We start from the raw sequence: 15239 nt of genomic DNA, 5'->3' as shown, positions 1-15239 counted from the left end.
GGATATCCAGTGCATAACATAGGGGTTTATACCTATGTCTGTGAGTTTGTTTACAATGCCTGAGTGGCATATTTTATTAAATTCCTTAGCCTGGTCAGGGCGGACAGTATGCATTGTTTAGCCTTTATCCATTGCTTTAGTGACCTTCTGAAAGAAGCCCACCAGGTGCAGTAGGCATGATATGCCCTTGTCAAAACCAAACTGGGTTGAATCCAGTGTTTGAAGGTTTTCTATGTCTTATTAATCATTTCCCTGCTAATTCTTTCCATGGCTTTGCATAAGATACTAGTCAGACGTATGGGTCTATAGTTCCTGGGATCCATTTATGGCACAGCCTTGTGCAGAGGGATGACTGTTGCAGTTCTCCATTCCTGTGACACAAAACCTGTATGGCGATTGAGCAGCGAATCCAGTGGTCCTAATAGGTCATGTTTCAGACTATTTAAGATGCATCCTGAGATATTATCAGGGCCCATCGATGCAGTGTTTTTCACCTTAGAGAGTGCATCTAGGACCTTCTCCTTAGTGATAGTGGGGGGGGGGTTGTTTGATGGTATTTCCTAATGGGAGTGGGAGAGAAGATAGTAAAATTTCAGCTAAATTTGTCAGCCAAGAGATTTGCGATATCTTCCAGCTACATGTAGGTGGTTCCATTTACAATTAGTTATGTACACTGCTCTGTGCTGCCTTTGAGGTTTTTTAGATAACTAAAGAAAGCCTTGTGGTTATCCATTGCCTGGGAAGCTATCTTTGCCTCAAATTTGGCTTTAGCATTGCACACATTTATTAAGCTTATGTTGTTATTTGATTGATAAATTTATATCTCACAAAAAATAAATTGCTGACATAATTAGACTTATTCTGAGTTCCTGGATGGCATTAACAAGTACTATTATACACCTTTCATTCTTCTGTATCTTCATTATTAACACTAGGTATTTCAAATTAAGCATAATATGCTATGTTATGTTAATTTACTTTTCCAAACCCAGTTTCTTTTAGATTTGTCACATCAAATGATTCTAATTTTAAATAAAGCTTTTAACACTAATTTTATAAGCTAATTAACCAATGTTTCATGTAACTATTTTTAACATTTCTTCAACTCTATCATTAATTCTTCATCTTTAGTAAATCACCTTCACCACCAAACAATTGTCTTTCGTTTCTGTCCAATTAATCCAACAGATTGTCATGAAATCCAGTTTTCTTCTTGCTATCTAAAGATCATTGTATAGTTCTCTTGAGCTTTGCAAATCCATTTTTGTTGTTTTTGAGCTACTATTGACCTATTCAGTTTCTTCAAAATCAAGTCTTCTTCCCAAAACCACCTCAGAGTCTTCTTCCCAAAGCCACCACATTTTATCTGCTTTCTTTAACTTGACTGGTTATTCTTTCTTCACTAATGGAATATTGAACAATGATGAAAAGCAAATGTCTTCTATCATGTCCAAGATTTTATTCCCAAATTCCATTTATTTTTGCCACTCTTTTCTATCCTTTGATTTCTCATATCTCTGTTATTTTGTTTCTTCCCACTTGTCTTCATTTATTTGACTATGCCATGCATACTTTTTAAATCTTCAACATGATTGAAAATATAATCTACTAGTTTTTCAGATGTGAACATCACTTTCCTTCCTATTATCCTAGCCTGTCTTTTGCAGTTGTCTAACATCTCAAACTGTTACAATATTCCCTAATGCAAAGTTGTCACATTTCACAAAGAAAATAACCATTTCTAATTATCCACTGTTTTTTATTCCATTTCTTTCTTTGTTTTCTTTCTTCTTGTCATCATTTTTTTCATTTGGGATCGAATTACAATATATTTTTTTAAGAAATGTCCTTAATTTTAAACATTATACTCACTAGTGTACACAAAGGCATAGTTAAAGGAATAGATGTTGACAACCCTCGAGAGAAAAGTTAGCTCTTTGTTATAGGAGCAATATTGAACACATTCCTTTATTAACATGCACAGAAGCATTTCATTGGTCAAACAATACATCAAGGCAGTATTGGATATGACTTTTTCTCATGCAACCTATTATCTATTCCATTTGACTAATTCAGTATTTTATCTTCCAAGGTTTACTGAATCATCTCTGGGTCATCTGTGCTTCAATGTTTTCATGATTCATCCATCTTAGTCTGTGCGTTCCTCCTAATACTCCTGTCTTCCTTTTCCATTACTAACTGAACACATTTATCCTTCCATAATTCACTTTCCAATTCATCTACTCTAATCTCCCTTACCTACTTCTTCACCCTCTTGTTTCCTTCCTTTCTACCATTATAGCCTTGCTCAGTTGTCTTGTCCATTTTTCTTCTCAGCCCTTCTTTCCTTAATATTTCTACTTATTCCTTTGTGTGTTTTTTTTTTTTTTGCTACTAATTTCTACAGCAAACACATGCTTCATTCAATGATTTTGGCTAATATTTTGTCATTAATAATTCTACTTTCTTAGACTATAAATTTTCATGACCATCCTTTTCTACCTCACACACACACACACACACACACACACACACACACACACACACACACACACACACACACACACACACACACACACACATGCAAACACACACATACTCCCTGTCTCTCTTTTTCCTTTACATCTACTGTTTTACCTTTCTCTTCATAATCTGATCAGTTTTCTTAACTCTTTCTGCAAGTTTAAATATCTCATACTTATTCCAAAATGTGTTGTCCTACCATAATTTGTTCCATTAGGTTTACCTTTAAAATGTTGAAAGCACATACACGAATGTCCACACCACCGAACCATTTTGGCAAAACCCGTACCACCGAATCTTCCAAAAGTTGCAAAATCATTGAACATCGACATTTCCGACCGTGCCACACCTACAAACAAGTGCTAACATGGGTCAAAAACGGGGCGAGATTCGCAGTTCAGAATATCAGCATTCGAGGATTTTGAGAAGATGCAGTTCGGAGTTCGCAGATGTGGTTTAGATGTTCTGACCAACAACATTTTGAAGGTAAACCAGTCCATTATCTGTACAGTTATGTGTAATGGTCTGTAATGATCTCTTAAGCTTTCCTGTCAAACTCTCAGACAGAATACCTTTGTAATTCACTTCCTCACTTTCTGCTGACCTCCTAATTCCTCTTACTTTCTTTTTATCTGATCTTTCACTTATTAGTTCAAGTTAACATTAAACCTGAGCTTTTTTCAAAGTACTTTATTGTGTTAGTTATTACTGTTGATGAAAGTAAATAGTTAAATTTTTTTAATACACCTTTATTGAATTATTACTTGTGACACAGGCAAGGTTACTTTTATACAAAAGTAATCAAACTGTATCAACGCATTCCTACATCAACAAATCCTTGTTGCAAACATTTTACATCGCAAATCATACTGACATACTCCCAGTTGCAGGCATTATACATCATCTATAATCTACCAAATCATTTTTCAGTCAAACATTAAATAGCTCATTTAAGTCCTGTCTTCTTTTAAACCTCATTCCTCCTCTGTATGCATTGTTCCCACAATTCCCATTGTTCCTGTGTAGTTTGCTCCTACCCTTTTCTAAAGATCTCAGTTCCAGTTGTTTTATCTCTGTTACTATATTCACTACCACCACAATTAGACACAACAAGGCCTTACTCAGAAAAATCATCTCCTTCTTCACACCAATCTGCCCATCCAGCATCTCCGATAGTGCACCCTTCAGGGAATCCTTAAAAAGTCTCCCAACTCACCGCACTTCCAGAAAATATGTTCCCAAGTACCTCTTTCTTCCACAGCATCTCCGATAGTGCACCCTGCAGGAATCTTTAAAAAGTCTCCCAACTCACCGCACTCCCAGAAAATATGTTCCCAAGTACCTCTTTCTTCCCCGTCATACCTCTAACATTTGCTGTCTACCTGAGGAAAAATTCTCTGGAGTCTATTTGGGGTATAAAAAAATATCTGTGTAAACATTTCCAAGTAAAAATCCTAAATGTTGTAGATTTTGTTGCATATTTGGGAGACATACATATATCCTCCCATTGTTTGTTTGTGAATTGCTTATCTAATCTCTCTTCCTAATCCTTTCTAACCTCTTCTGATTGATTCTTATAGTTATCGTGCAATGTTTTATATGCTCTGCTAATTATTCCTTTTTTTAATGGCAGCTTATGTTCTAGATTCTAATAAAAACTCTACCACTGCTGGTCCAAATAAATTCTTGGCCTTTCCTCATTCTATTATCTTTCTCTCTCTAGTTAGTAAATAGTTCAAACTTGTATTGTTAACTCTCAAAATTGCCTTGCTTCATTCATATCTCAGACAAGTAGTCCATGCACTGGCCCAGTAATCAAGGAGCCTCAATCCTCACCACTAACACCAGTGAGTGGCGTCCACATTGGGTAGGATAACAAATACACACACAGTAAAGTAAGATTTCCCTTAAGAGCACACAGAGATCACAATCAGTCTGGGGCTGGTTTCTCCCTTTCTTTGCAGATCCCCAGTAAGATTCCCCACTGGCACAGCTATAGAGTGGAGTCCTTAGTCAGGTTTCCAAGCTAAGTCCTCCCAGTACTCCTACTGTCCAACCAGTGCTTCATGTCCCTGTCCAAGTAGCTGACATGCACATACATTTTGAGATATGATTTATATACAACCACACAGACACTCCTGGGGAGGGCTGGCATAGGTTCACTAGCTGTGCCCCTTCTGTCCGGGCTATAAGGTAGTAATCCACTGCCACCAGAACCCCTATTTATCAGCTATCAATAAGGCCTTTCCCAAAGGGTGCCCAATTATTGCAGTGCAATATAATTATCCAGTTAGTAAGTGTGACCAGGACTTTTAAGGTTTATTGGAGTGGCTTTGTACAGTATCACTATATACATGCAATGTACTCTAGAGCTTAAATTATCTCTACACAAAACAGCCACAGTTGAAAGGTTTAAACATATTTAATAATAAACAATAAAAACACAAGGCAGTACTTCTTACTACACAGTGCTAGTCAAGAGCTCAGACATCACAGGAAAATGCTTATAATAATACTGTAGAATAGTTCATAGGTTCATAGATTAGTACTAAGCTAACTGCCCTTGCGAGCCATTTTAAGGCCTAGCCAATTATCCCTTGTGAGATTCAAACCCTGCACCTTGTGTTTGTAAGGCAAACATCTTTACCATTAGGCCACCCTCCCTTCTGACATAAATACAGAAAACAGCTAGACAAAACTTACTATTTTCTTTTTTTTCCTAACTTACCAGGTCCTATGTGGCTAGAGTCCATCCAGCCTTAAAGAGCTTTAGAATCTCTTTGCCTTGACCCACCCACACTAGTTTGCCTATTAGGGGCCTGTAGTGATTTAATTCTACAGATCTCTTTTCAGTCATATAGTTATTGATATTTTGCATTTCTGTCTCCAGCATTGTGAAACACATCATTTTCCTAACTGTAGGCATGTGAGACAGAGTCATCTTATTTCAGTAGTCATTTCCCAAAGCTCTGCAATGGGTTGCCATTTTTTTATATTTGGTGGTAATGAATAAAATTAACCTCTGGGTCTATACTGATGATGCAACATTATTTTGTACTGGCAATGATTTGACTGTTAAAATGAGAACACTGCACACTGATTTCATTAAAAGACAAAAATGTTCCTAGGAACATGGGATGATTATCAATACAGCCAAAATCTCAAGCAGTGCTATTCCTTCATGACCATATCTCTCCGAAGAAGAGAGAACAGGGTTAGATGCTTTTTGCATAAAAATGTGTGGAATGTGCCTTGTATAAAGGTTTTCATATTGATCCATATTTAAAAATTTAAAATGCAGATATCAGACTGAAAAACAGTGGTCTGTCAGATGTTTATTTCTGTGTATAACCAAATAAATTAGGTTATTAGTTAAAAAAACACTTCCTATCTATTTTAGTGTATAATCTGATAGTCTGTTTGATTTATAGCAAGAAAGTCTTTGGCTAACTACTTGTGACCTATCATATCATTCCATTTTTTTGCCAGGGGTTTATTATTCCATTAACCACTGCAAATAATATAAACTGCCAAATGAACTGACTTTAGAAATAAAATTAATTAATTTATTTATTTATTTCCAGTTTGATGACCAGGGAGGTCAACTGGGCTCAAAGAGCCTGTTTTCTGTGGAGGCCCAGGGAGAAAAGCTCTATAATACAAAGTACAAGATACATAAAACAAAGTACAATACATAGTTGTAAAGGTATCAGTAAAACAACATGTAGCTATAAAATAGCAAAACTAAGCAAAGTTAAGTTGCAACTTAGACAAAAATTTATGATACATATTTACATGTTTACAGGTTGAGAATAGTAGTACAGAGTTAAATTTGTAGAGAGGTTAGAAACGTCTGAGAATTTTATAAAGTAACATTAAAATAGAGTTAATCCCTGGTGAGTAAGGAAGAATGAAACCTTATGTGTAATGAATGTATTCATGTATTAAGCAGGTTAGGAAGGTAGAGTGCAATTGCACTTCCATTTATAGGAGAGGTAGAAATGGAGCTGGGTTTTGAAGAGTTCATAGTTTTCAGAGATTCTTAGAGATGTGGGGAGAGAATTCCATTTTTTTGGCTAAGAAAAAGGTTAGAAGTAGTTGACCAGCGGGATGGTTTATATACAGAGATTAGATTTTGGTGGGCAGATCTAAAGAGTTCTGTGTGGGGTGTATAATGGTAAGAGTAATGCCATTTTATAATAAGTCAAAAACTCAAAAATATGTTATTTTTAGAACTGTGGTATTGTCTAAACTGTCTAACTACAAACAAATTAATTTAGGTTTGTAGGTACTTAGGGATACTTTTTGATATTACGGCGTAAAAGAGTATCATAGCTTTTACTGATGCATTTTTGCGTACACCATGATTTATTTGTTTGCATAGTTTCTGGTAAATGTGATAGGGGTTAATGATTCCAAGTCTACATAAACTGGAATGAAAAAAAAATTGAACTTCATGGTTACAACCCTCTCAGCGAAAACAAATAGTACTTTTCCTGATAATGGAAGCAATTTGCCCCTCCAGTCTGCTGCCTGTGTCCCCAACTACCCTCTTGGTCTTTAAAGTTCAGGGTGACTCCTTTACTTCTTTTTGACCAGATCTTCTGCACCCATAACATACCCTGCTACGTCTTCTGGTCTATAGTGAAATGAGCTTTGAATGTTACACTGTATGGTTGTATTTTTCTGTCCCTTTCCAAGCACCCTTTTAGTGACTTTCTTTTGGGTTCCTTCAAACATCCTCATAGCCCTCTCTTTGTACAGCCTCTAGAACTGCATGATATTCAAGATGTGACCTGACCATAGCCCAGAAGAACAAGAGCATTTCATCTTTGATTCGGGGGCCTTCCTGGCACAAACTTCATTATTCTGTTTGTTGTTGCCAAAACACCCTCATTGTTCTCCTGATGGTAAGACCAAATATGATAAATACTCTCAGATCCTTTTTCTGCCCTGTTGCAGTTATTTCCATTCTTACTAGCTGATAATTCACAAATTATTATTACTGCCTTCTATTTAATGCAAGATTAGCACTTTTTTTTACAAGTGTATATTTATAGAGGGCTTGTTAGATTCATGTGGATGTGTCTTTAAAATGTAATTTGTAACTGTGATGTTTCACACTGCATGTTTTAAAAATAATAGTGTTCACTTCCTTTGACTAGTTCTGAAGAAGTCCGGAGAATTTTAATCAGAGAAAAGCACTTAACTTATTCGTTGTGGTTCGTGCTATTAAAGTTATTTAATTGGATATCCTGTGTTGCACTTCCTTTGGGCAGAACAGCAGTGTTTCTTAGTGTTTGGCATATTCTGCTTTGTACGACGGTTGGGTTGATTTCCTTACTACTTTAGACACATGTTGGTTGAAAGCCAGGTTACTGTCTACATACTTACCCAAATCCCTGACTACTGGCACTACCCTTAGGAGAGTGTTATCAAGAAGATCATTTCCTAGGGTGATTGACTTCTCAAAGAGTACTATTATGCATTTCTTGGCATTGAGTTTTAAGCCATGACTTTGACACCGGACATTTGTCTGTATTTGTCTGTCCTGTAGGATGCTAATATCTTGGCGGCGATTATATGATAACAATTGCTAGACTATCTCTTGCAGGAAGAACTCCTGTCCCTTACACAACATGACTTCTGTCCTTCTCATAGTACTAGCACTGCCCTTCTAACGTATGTAGATACTGTCAATAAAGCTAGAGATAATGGCAAATTAGTCTCTTCCTTATTTCAAGACTTCTCTAAAGCCTTTGACACAGGTAGTCACAGCATGCTTCTACTTCAAATGTCCTCACTAGGTCTCTCTCAGCCCACCCCTCTGTTGTTCAAAAGCTATCTGTCCAATAGTTATCAGTCAGTAAAATGGCACTCCATGCTCTCTCCTTACTTCTCAGTCACCACCGATGTACCACAAGGCTGTATCCTTTGTCCCCTCCTCTTTAACATTTTCACTAACACTCTATTCTTCCACACAATAGGTTACCCTGATATAATACACAGATGATTCCACTGTCATTTGCACATTTGACAATGTGGTACCTGCAAAAAATTACTCAGGAAGCTTTAACAGCCACTGAAAAAATGGATTCATAACTCGCAACTCATGCTCAACCCAAAAAGGAACATGTTACTACCCTTTTACCCAAATCTCTTGTTCATGAAAAAACAAAATTTAAAGTCCTCTCTCTTGATAATACAACCATTGAAGTCACTTCTCATAGCAAACTAGTGGATGATAATCTTACATTCGACCTGCATATACAAAATTGCATAAGAAAAACTCATCAAAAATTAGAGATGCTCTACAGAGCCAAATACTGACACAGCTAAAACTACACTTGCCACTACTTATCTCCACCCCACTCTTCTTTATGACATTCCCATCCTTACTAACCTCCAGGCCTCACAAAAATTAAACTTAAACAATGTTACAGCAAAGTTGCTATATTTGCACCACATACCCCTTTCAGAACCCACCACTGTATAGCACTGAAAAGCCTAAATTGGTTAGAACTGCCACATTAACTAACATATACACAGCTTCTTACCACTTATAAAGTTATCCAGCATCCATTTGCCTGTTCAGCACTAAAAACATTCTACACAACTAGGATTGCCACCCCTCCATTTTTTTTCCAGACTATCCGGGAATCAAACTGATTCTCCGGTAGTCCAGAAAACACTGTGCAAACTCCAGTATTATGTTTAAAAAAGGAAACAGACTGTCGGAGTTTGTAAATCGGCTGATTTACTATGCTTTTTTACAGAAAAGCATAATAAATCAGCCGAAAGCAGGCAGCAGGAACAGAAAAAGATGACGTTCCCTGTCGGGTGATGTCATTGTGACGTCACAAAATGGGTGGGGTGTAGGCAGGAGAGGGGTGGGATGGGCAAGGGTTACTGGTGACACGAGGGGTATGGCTTTACTCCGGGTTTAGATGAAAGGTGGCAACCCTATACACAACTATATTCCCAGTCAGTCATTGCGATCCAGTGACCAAAAACTCATGTCTGTCTACATACCTAGAAAATCTGTTGGGTATTGACTGTATTTGTACAAAGCTGGTAAAGCCTGGAACTCCTTACCTGTGTCCATCAGGTCTAAACCCTCCATCCCATCTTTCAGAACCACTCTGAAAGACTTCCTAGCTAAAATCTGTATATTTTCTTGCACAAAATCAGGTAAATTATATCCCTAAATGGAACTAATACCATTTCATTCCTTATACTTCCTTTCTCTCCCTTCTTCACTTACTTCCTTAATGCTATCTATTTTTCTCTTCCCTGACATTCTCTCTAAATACACCATAAGCCTGTTTTCCCTCATTTCATATTGCAATTCCTGTTTGTATTAGACTAATTTCACTTTAACTTTTCTATAAACTGTCTGACATTTCTTCAAATAATAAATAATTGTCATATACCTTGTATCAATTCTTAACCAATGTTTTCATATTATGTCTAATTTGTTATTATTATTTAAACTGTAAATATTTTTGTTTTATTATTGAACATTGTATAATGATTGTTATTAAAATGTTTTTTTTTTAATAATTTGGTGTTTTTCTACCTGGGCCTCCGCTGAAAATAGACTTCTACCCAGTTGGACTTCCCAGTAATCAAATGTCAATAAATAAATAAATATGAAGAGAATAAAAAAGAAATACACTCACTGACATAAATAAACTACTGGAAATAAAGACAAAAATGTGTAACAGCAAATACCAGCAGAATAAAACAGTGCCAGGAGTTATAAAAAGCCATTTATTCAGCCATAAAATTAAAAAGGTAAGTGCTTTGACATCTGCTTCATCAGACTTTCTGTTTTCTTCTGCTGGTGTTTGCTGTTAAACAAATAAATAAATATGACTGCCCCTAGTTTGTAATTAGCTGCAAACTTAATTAGTCAGAGTCTCTTCCAAGAAGTCGATGCCAAGAAGGAGTGAAACCAGCACAGAGTCGCAAGGGATTCTGTTAGTCACCAGCCTCTTTGTGGAGGTGGTTTCCCCATCCTAACTTTCTGGGTCCTATCTGACAGCCAGCCGGATATCCAGTGCATAACATAGGGGTTTATGCCTATGTCTCTGAGTTTGTTTACAATGCCTGAGTGGCATATTTTATTAAAATTCCTTAGCCAGGTCAGGGTGGACAGTATGCATTGTTTAGCCTTTATTCATTGCTTTAGTGACCTTCTGAAAGAAGCCCACCAGGTGCAGTAGGCATGATATGCCCTTGTCAAAACCAAACTGGGTTGAATCCAGTGTTTGAAGGTTTTCTATGTCTTATTAATCATTTCCCTGCTAATTCTTTCCATGGCTTTGCATAAGATACTAATCAGACGTATGGGTCTATAGTTCCTGGGATACATTTATGGCACAGCCTTGTGCAGAGGGATGACTGTTGCAGTTCTCCATTCCTGTGACACAAAACCTGTATGGAGGTTGAGCAGCGAATCCAGTGGTCCTAATAGGTCATGTTTCAGACTATTTAAGATGCATCCTGAGATATTAACAGGGCCCATCGATGCAGTGTTTTTCACCTTACAGAGTGCATCTAGGACCTTCTCCTTAGTGATAGTGGGGGGGGGGTTGTTTGATGGTATTTCCTAATGGGAGTGGGAGAGAAGATAGTAAAATTTCAGCTGAATTTGTCAGCCAGCAGATTTGCGATCTTCCAGCTCCATGTAGGTGGTTCCATTTACAATTAGTTATGTACACTGCTCTCTGCTGCCTTTGAGTTTTTTTACATAGCTAAAGAAAGCCTTGTGGTTATCCTTTGCCTGGGAAGCTATCTTTGCCTCAAATTTGTCTTTAGCATTGCACACATTTATTAAGCTTATGTTGTTATTTGAATGATAAATGTATATCTCACAAAAAAATTGCTGACATAATTAGACTTATTCTGAGTTCCTGGATGGCATTAACAAGTACTATTATACACCTTTCATTCTTCTGTATCTTCATTATTAACACTAGGTATTTCAAATTAAGCATAATATGTTATGTTATGTTAATTTACTTTTCCAAACCCAGTTTCTTTTAGATTTGTCACATCAAATGATTCCAATTTTAAATAAAGCTTTTATCACTCATTTTATAAGCTAATTAACCAATGTTTCATGTAACTATTTTTAACATTTCTTCAACTCTATCATTAATTCTTCATCTTTAGTAAATCACCTTCACCACCAAACAATTGTCTTTCTTTTCTGTCCAATTAATCCCACAGATTGTCATGAAATCCAGTTTTCTTCTTGCTAACTACAGATCATTGTATAGTTCTCTTGAGCTTTGCAAATCCATTTTTGTTGTTTTTGAGCTACTATTGACCTATTCAGTTTCTTCAAAATCAAGTCTTCTTCCCAAAACCACCTCAGAGTCTTCTTCCCAAAGCCACCACATTTTACTTGACTGGTTATTCTTTCTTCACTAATGGAATATTGAACAATGATGAAAAGCAAATCTCTTCTATCCTGTCCAAGATTTTATTCACAAATTCCATTTATTTTTGCCACTCTTTTCTATCCTTTGATTTCTCATATCTCTGTTATTTTGTTTCTTCCCACTCGTCTTCATTTATTTGACTATGCCATGCATACTTTTTAAATCTTCAACATGATTGAAAATATAATCTACTAGTTTTTCAGATGTGAACATCACTTTCCTTTCTATTATCCTAGCCTGAGTCTTTTGCAGTTCTCTAACATCTTAAACTGTTACAAGATTCCCTAATGCAAAGTTGTCACATTTCACAAAGAAAATAACCATTTCTAATTATCCACTGTTTTTTATTCCATTTCTTTCTTCTTGTCATCATTTTTTTCATTTATGATCGAATTACAATATATTTTTTAAGAAATGCCCTTAATTTTAAACATTATACTCACTAGTGTGCACAAAGGCATAGTTAAAGGAATAGATGTTGACAACCTAGCAGGTTGACAACCTTTGAGAGAAAAGTTATCTCTTTGTTATAGGAGCAATATTGAACACATTCCTTTATTAACATGCACAGAAGCATTTCATTGGTCAAACAATACATCAAGGCAGTATTGGATATGACTTTTCTCATGCAACCTATTATCTAATCCATTTGACTAATTCAGTATTTTATCTTCCAAGGTTTACTGAATCATCTCTGGGTCATCTGTGCTTCAATGTTTTCATGATTCATTCATCTTAGTCTGTGCATTCCTCCTAATACTCTTGTCTTCCTTTTCCATTACTAACTGAACACATTTATCCTTCCATAATTCACTTTCCAATTCATCTACTCTAATCTCCCTTACCTATTTCTTCACCCTCTTGTTTCCTTCCTTTCTACCATTATAGCCTTGCTCAGTTGTCTTGTCCATTTTTCTTCTCAGCCCTTCTTTCCTTAATCTTTCTATTTTTTCCTTTGTGTGTGTTTTTTTTTTTGCTTCTAATTTCTACAGCAAACACATGCTTCATTCACTGATTTTGGCTAATACTTTGTCATTAATAATTTGACTTTCTTAGACTGTAAATTTTCATGACCATCCTTTTCTACCACACACACACGCACACGCACACGCACACACACTCCCTGTCTCTCTTTTTCCTTTACATCTACTGTTTTACCTTTCTCTTCATAATCTGATCAGTTTTCTTAACTCTTTCTGGAAGTTTAAATATCTCATACTTATTCCAAAATGTGTTCTCCTACCATAATTTGTTCCATTAGCTTTACCTTTAAAATGCTGAAAGCACATACACGAATGTCCACACCACCGAACCATTTTGGCAAAACCCATACCACCGAATCTTCCAAAAGTCGAAAAATCATTGAACATCGACATTTCTGTCTGAGCCACACCTACAAACAAGTGCTAACATGGGTCAAAAAGGTGGCGAGATTCGCGGTTCAGAACATCAGCATTCGAGGATTTTGAGAAGATGCAGTTCAGAGTTCGCAGATGTGGTTTCGGTGTTCCGACCATTAACATTTTGAAGGTAAACCATTCCATTATCTGTACAGTTATGTGTAATGGTCTGTAATGATCTCTTAAGCTTTCCTGTCAAACTCTCAGACAGAATACCTTTGTAATTCACTTCCTCACTTTCTGCTGACCTCCTAATTCCTCTTACTTTCTTTTTATCTGATCTTTCACTTATTAGTTCAAGTTAACATTAAACTTGAGCTTTTTTCAAAGTACTTTATTGTGTTGTCTATTACTGTTGATGAAAGTAAATAGTTCAATTTTTTTAATACACCTTTATTGAATTATTACTTGTGACACAGGCAAAGTTACTTTTATACAAAAGTAATCAAACTGTATCAACGCATTCCTACATCAACACAATCCTTGTTGCAAACATTTTACATCACAAATCATACTGACATACTCCCAGTTGCAGACATTATACATCATCTATAATCTACCAAATCATTTTTCAGTCAAACATTAAATAGCTCATTTAAGTCCTGTCTTCTTTTAAACCTCATTCCTCCTCTGTATGTATTGTTCCCACAATTCCCATTGTTCCTGTGTAGTTTGCTCCTACCCTTTTCTAAAGATCTCAGTTCCAGTTGTTTTATCTCTGTTACTATATTCACTACCACCACAATTAGACACAACAAGGCCTTACTCAGAAAAATCATCTCCTTCTTCACACCAATCTGCCCATCCAGCATCTCCGATAGTGCACCCTTCAGGGAATCCTTAAAAAGTCTCCCAACTCACCGCACTCCCAGAAAATATGTTCCCAAGTATCTCTTTCTTCCCCGTCATACCTCTAACATTTGCTGTCTACCTGTGGAAAAATTCTCAGGAGTCTATTTGGGGTATAAAAAAATATCTATGTAAACATTTCCAAGTAAAAATCCTAAATCTTCTAGATTTTGTTGCATATTTGGGAGACATACATATATCCTCCCATTGTTTGTTTGTGAATTGCTTATCTAATCTCTCTTCCTAATCCTTTCTAACCTTTTCTGATTGATTCTTATAGTTATCGTGCAATATTTTATATGCTCTGCTAATTATTCTTTTTTTAATGGCAGCTTATGTTCTAGATTCTACTAAAAGCTCTACCACTGCTGGTCCAAATAAATTCTTGGCCTTTCCCCATTCTATTACCTTTCCCTCTCTAGTTAGTATATAGTTCAAACTTGTATTGTTAACTCTCAAAATTGCCTTGCTTCATTCATATCTCGGACCAGTAGCCCATGCACTTTTCCAGTAATCAAGGAGCCTCAATCCTCACCACTAACACCAGTGAGTGGCGTCCACATTGGGAAGGATAACAAATACACACACAGAAAAGTACAATTTCCTTTAAGAGCACACAGAGATCACAATCAGTCTGGGGCTGGTTTCTCCCTTTCTCTGCAGATCCCAGTAAGACTCCCCACTGGCACAGCTATAGAGTGGAGTCCTTAGTCAGGGTTCCAAGCTAAGTCCTCCCAGCACTCCCACTGTCCAACCAGTGCTTCATGTCCCTGCCGAAGTAGCTGATACACACACACATTTTGAGATATGGTTTATATACAACCACACAGACATTCCTGGGGAAGGCTGGCATAGGTTCACTAGCTGTGCCCCTTCTGTCCGGGCTATAAGGTAGTAATCCACTGCCACCAGAACCCCTGTTTATCAGCTATCAATAAGGCCCTTCCCAAAGGGTGTCCAGTTATTGCAGTACAATATTATTATCCAGTTAGTAAGTGTGACCAGGACTTTTAAT

The sequence above is a fragment of the Protopterus annectens genome, chromosome 4.part1, assembly GCF_019279795.1.
Source record: "Protopterus annectens isolate FY-2018-M chromosome 4.part1, PAN1.0, whole genome shotgun sequence".
NCBI lineage: Eukaryota > Metazoa > Chordata > Ceratodontiformes > Protopteridae > Protopterus > Protopterus annectens.
Note: the sequence above shows the minus strand (reverse complement) of the source record.